Source organism: Grammomys surdaster, unplaced genomic scaffold, assembly GCF_004785775.1.
Source record: "Grammomys surdaster isolate TR1022 unplaced genomic scaffold, NIH_TR_1.0 212, whole genome shotgun sequence".
In the NCBI taxonomy this organism is placed as follows: Eukaryota; Metazoa; Chordata; class Mammalia; order Rodentia; family Muridae; genus Grammomys; species Grammomys surdaster.
The window spans coordinates 4,237,602-4,243,601 of record NW_021604657.1 but is presented as its reverse complement, the minus strand read 5'-3'; positions in this window follow the sequence as shown (position 1 = coordinate 4,243,601).

Genomic DNA, 6,000 nt, shown 5'->3' with positions numbered 1-6,000 from the left:
CCCTCTTTGTGTAGTCAAAGGAAATTCAGCACACACAGAGAACTTTTTGCTTTTGAAGATACATGTATTTATATAAATTGCTAGTAATTATGAGAAGAGTCATGGTTATGAATGAAATGACAGAACAGCTAAAATGTATGTAGGGTTTATTTTACTGCATCAAAGACTATTCCTACAGATAATGGGATAAATGATTCCTATTAAAATTATTTTTATATGGCTGTCACGTTAACATGGCTTACAAAAATTCCTTCTTTTTTTTCTTGCTGACATTATATTATTCTTTTAGGATTCATGTATTAAAATTTTTGATCCTTGTTCCCATGAAGCCTGGACACCGTGTGTGTGGGAGAATTCGAGGGTGGCGAGGTGGGAGTCGGGGGGTAGGTGGAGGCACATCCTCATAGAAGCAGGAGGAGGGGGTATGGGATAGGGGGTTCCTAGGTGGGAGTGGGAAATGGAGTAAGGGGATAACATCTGAAATGTAAATGAAATATCCAATAAAAAGAAGAGTTGTTTATTTTCTTTTTGAGATTATAGTATAATCACATTATTTTCTCCTTCCTCCCTCCAAATCTCCCAAATACTCTTCCTTGACCTCTTTCAAATCCATGCCCTTAAAAAAAAAAACCTAGTTGTAGTGACAGACATATATATGTATATGAGATATTATCATTTTAAAAATTTATTTTAATTTAACTATATATTTTATGTCTAAGAGTGTACACATGAGAGCAGGTAACCATGTAGGCCAGAGGCATCAAATTCCCTGGAGCTGGACTTAAAGGAAGTTCTACTACTCAGTGTGGCAGCTGGGAAATTGGGACCGATATATGCATTGCTAACAATGGAACCATCTCTTTAGCTTTCAAGATGTTAGCTTTTATTATATAATAGTTTCTGTTGCATATCTCTGTAATTATGGACTTTCTATCTGATTACATTGTTTTATGTAGCCTTCTAACAGTGTTCCAGCTTTTGCTGGAATGCTAACATTCAGGAAAATCAGTGCTTCCTTCCTCTTAGATCTTTCTCTTCTATGCTACTATAATTACCATTACACGCTTACTTTTCCATATGAACTTTAACACAAACTTCTCTGGTTGCAATGAAATGGCTTAGTATATTTTTATTAAGGTTAATTACATTTTTAAATTATGCTAAGGAAAATCGACGTCTTAGTTGGGATGTCCTGTTGATGAAACATTCTGTTTACTCAAGTGTATATATATGCTTCTCTAGTGTGCTTTATTGTGGGTCTTTGCTGTTATGGTATTTTTCATAATATTTTTAAGCTGTTACTAATGCAACAAATGCAAACAGCAGCTTCAGCATTTTAATTTCCATTCTATTACATTAATACATATTTGATTTTAGAATTGCCTTTATCATTGACAAAGTAGGATTCTTGAGTATAATAATGTTATCTACAAATATTGATAACCTGGTTGTTAATTTTACATTTGTAGAGCCATAGTCATTTATCATTTTACATTAGATAATAACCTAAGTACAGTATTATTTGAAATAGTGAAAGGATATTTTTATGACTATGACTCTATATCTATGAATTTAATTTTAAGTATTTGGAACTTCTAAAATGTTTCATCTTTAGCATTTGTAGTTATCTTTGTCACTAGATAAGTAGTGTTGTGTTCCCCTAGCAAACTTTTGTTACAAAAACTTATTGCCAGTTTTATAATTTTGTATTAAAAACTTTACTATTCATCTGGTGATTGTATAATAGTATTAAATACTATTTTTCTTTCTTGTCACTTCTCTCAATTATTTTCTACTTTGTCAGATTAACATATTTGCCTACTGCTTTTGGATTAGATATAAGAAGCCTCATAATCCATTTGTGGAATTCACCTGTTTATAGAATTTAATTATTTTAAAAATTTATTTTATGCAGAGGGTTTTATAACCTGAATGTTTTGCTTTTTTCCTTATTTAAAACTATATTAAACCATTCTATTTTAGTATCACTTAAATTTTTAATTGTATTGCTATAGATAAAGTATGATTGAAAAGAAAAGAAAAGCAAACAAAAGGGCTCATGCCTTGAAGATTTTGTCCCCAGATGGTGACAATATTGAAGAGAAACTGATTCATAAGTACTTTGTACTGATCTTTGAGTCAACCTAGTGATAAAATTGTTCTTTGATGGTGTTACTGAGAATCAGTAGAATTTAGGAAGTTCTTTGAAATTATTTAAAAGAAGTAGATCACTGGACATGCATCTTTACAAACCCTCCATTCCCCTCTCCTCCTTGTCCTCTTTCTTTCCCTCCTCCCACCTTCTTCCTTCCCTATCCTCCTTCCCCCTCTCTCATCTCCCTCTCTCAGTCCCCTCTCCCTCTCTTCTCTCCCTCCCCTTCTCTTCCTCTTCTCTCTCCTCCTCTCTTCCTCTTACTTCCCTATTCTTTCTTCTATCATGAAATGGTTAGCTTTACTACACTCCATGCTTATGCCATGATTTTCTACATCACCACAACCACATAACTTGACTCAAAGTCACTGAACCCATAAGCCCAAATAACATTTACCCCTTTAAGTAGTTTTAATTTTTTTCAAGATTTTTCCATAATGAGGTAAGTTGGCTAAAACATTTGCAAACCAGCTTCCAGTCCCTCACCTACAACCTCGCTTAATTCTTGGCTCTACTCATACCATATGCATGTTTATAGTGTCCTGATCTGCTCCAGCCAGCTCTGCTCTGGCTCTTAATATAATTTTCAAAAATAGTTTGAGTGGATGATGTAGTTGGGTCCTCTCATGTTTAGAACTAGCACTCTCAAGCCTTGTTGCTTTGATGACAGCATAATTAGAAGCTCTGAAATATTTTCAAAGATTCTCATGGTGTATCATTGTTGTACATCTATTCTTGAGAAGCATGAGGACTATGTTGTCTTATGAATTGATTTAAAGGTCCCCCAAAAGTTCTCATTTGTTTATGATTTGGGGGTTGGGGTACATGTCAGAATTAATGTCTCTGTGTCAACTTGCCCATGAACAGTTTGTTTGTTTTACTTTTTGGAAGAGGTGGTCTTAGATTTTAGTTTTAAATATTAGTCTGTTCCAAAGAATTGGTCAGAATTTCCCATTGTACCTTCTGTCTAAATATTTTTGATTGAACCCTTTTCTTTCATCACTATTCTGTTAGTCCTGTCTTTTCTCTTTTCTGATACATTATGTTTACTTCTACTATCCATTGGCAAACTTAATTTATTCTTTATTCTTGGGATTGTTTTGACTTTTTCATTGTCTTTCATGAGTTCCATTAATTCTTATGATACAGTGTTCCAGCTCTTTTCTTGTTGTTTTATGCTTTTATTGTTTAAATTTCTGATTTGTTTGTGGTCTCCTTGTTAGTTGTAGAGTGTTATGCTTTGGTTTTCTGGATGCACATTGTTAATTTAGTTTTTGTAAAAGTGAGGTGTCAGAGGAAATGTTTGATCTGGTGATCTCTCTTTTGCTACTGTTCAGCTTTGTACAGAGCTGGATATTTTCCTTCTTGACAGTTGGTGACAAAGGAGGTTTACTGAAGCTTGCCATCTTCTGCCTCTTTACTAAAGTGAAGATTTCTTGAAATGAAGATGTGGATACTAGTAAGAGAAATAAAGGGATTAACAAATGCCATTCTTTTTCATGTATGCAGGAAACTTGTATCCTGTTACCACTCCATTGGTAACAAACACGGAAAGATATCATTTGAGCAGCATTGCAGATATTGCCCATGTTAGAAGTAATCAAGAAATCTACTGGATATATAAGCAAATGCATTATAAAAGCAATCGCCTTGCATGTGAGTTGAGATAAATTAAACAATAGAATAAGATCAACAGAACAATCATTTAGCCAAATTATCAGTTTCATACTGAACTATCTAAGAAATCCAATCAATACATTATTGATGAGGAAGCCTTTCGGAATATGAATAAAATCTAGGAAAAAAATAAAATCTAGACAAAATAAGGGTAAACTTTTGTGTATAAATTGGTCATAATGGTATCTAGGGAAATATTAATTCAAATGTCTGCAACCAAGGGTACATAGGATAAAAACAGTTAATAAATAACCTTGGGCAAGTTCATCTTGTGGTTCCTCAGAGGCACCACATGAAATTCATAATCTGACTTTGCTGAGCAGTAGCAAGAGTTGTGTGGAGCACCTGGCATGCCCATGGGTAGCCAGTTCACTCTCTCCAATAATACTCAGCCTGAGCTCTCCACACTGTGGCTGTATTCCTTTCTTCCAAGTCTATTTCTGGTGTCTGATAGAGATCTGGTTACTGTGGCAACAAACATGGCCTTTCTGAGAAGATGTGGGAGTCTAGGATGCATGATACAACCTGCCATTACAGGTTTTTGCCTGGTTTCACACAAGCATACATTTATGCATTGTGGAGACAAAAGATGATGAAGTTTTACTTCCCAAGAGAACGCTAGGATCCTCTGCATGTATTTCCATGAGCAATGATGCACGGTAAGAAAGTTTTCCATCAAAAAGAAATCCATAGACAAGACATTTTCTGATTTGTTTCTAAGACTCCATTCTTCATTTTACCTTATTTTTCTTCCTTTCCTTACTTTTATTGTAAAGGGACAAATTTGAAACGTTCAGCACTTCACAGAACTGGTGTGGGGAACTTGCAAATGAAAAAATTACTAGGATGGTATCAGAAGTGTTGTGATAGACAGGAAGAAATACAAGAGTGAGAACTAAGACACAAGATATCCCATTGTCTTTCAGAAGAGAAATTACTTCTGTATGTAACTTTTTCTCACACTAGAAGTCTAGATAAAAGTCAGTAGAACCATGGGAAAGGCAAGGCATGTGACCCTGGAAGCAGATTAAGCTAGCTATCAGGAACAAACAAGAAAGCAGTGTTCCTCCATGATCTGTTTTAATTCCTACTTCACCGTTTCTCCCTTGAGTTCCCACCCTTCCTTCTCATCTTGATAGACAAAACCCATAAAGTGAAATAAACCCTTTCCTCACATAGTTTCTTTTGGTCATTGTTGCACATCGCAAATAAGTTTGTAGTTTACCATGTCTGGACAGCTTTCCTGAGTCCAGCACAAAATAGAGGATTCTCTTTTCTCAGTCGGGGCTTCCTCTTCTCCACCTGATCTGTAGAGCCTAATCCACACTCTACCTGGAGAATGTCACATAATCCATAGTGAAATTACAGGTTCAACTTTCTGGAGTGCCTCTCCATGCAAATGAGGTATCTCTAGCCAATGAAACTTCACCCTAAGAAAAATCCCTTCCTGCTCTCTAAGACACACACACACACACACAAGTATATGTGGCCTTGGTTCTCCCCAAATACAGTGTAAGTGTACAAGCCTACCCTGAATAAAGGCATGTATACAAGCATAAAACTGTAAGCAGTTGGAAGTTCTTCAAAGTGGAACTGAATGGGCTTTGGAGTGGTACGAAGCAGACTGCCATGCCATTCACTGTGTCTTAGATTTCATTGGAAGTGGGTCTTTTATTAGAAGAAACAGACTATAGAAAGCATAAGTGTCATACATAGTATGTGTGACAACTGAATATGAACAACATGAGATCTCTTGATCTCTTTCTTGAAAGAACACAACAGAAGGCAGGAACTGTATAACTACAAAGAAATGAAAACACAGGAGATTAAAATCTAAATCAGGGCTAGACTATTATGATAAAATACCTATTTTCTGAGCTTTGGAGATTAAAAAGTTGGGGGTTATTCAAATACAGAGTTCTTGTTAAAGTTTGAGTTTTTCATTGTGTAGTTCAGGAATGAAACAACATTTGATTCAATGATTCTCATAACCAGTGTACAATATATATTCAGTCATATCACATTGACCTACTTTTTTAACCATATAGATATTATTCTTGCTACTAAAGATACTAAAGTACCTTTACTGGGTTATAAGTTAAACAGGTAAATATGGAATTTACCATCAAGAAATGAGAAATGTTATAAATTACTATTAAACAAAAACAAAA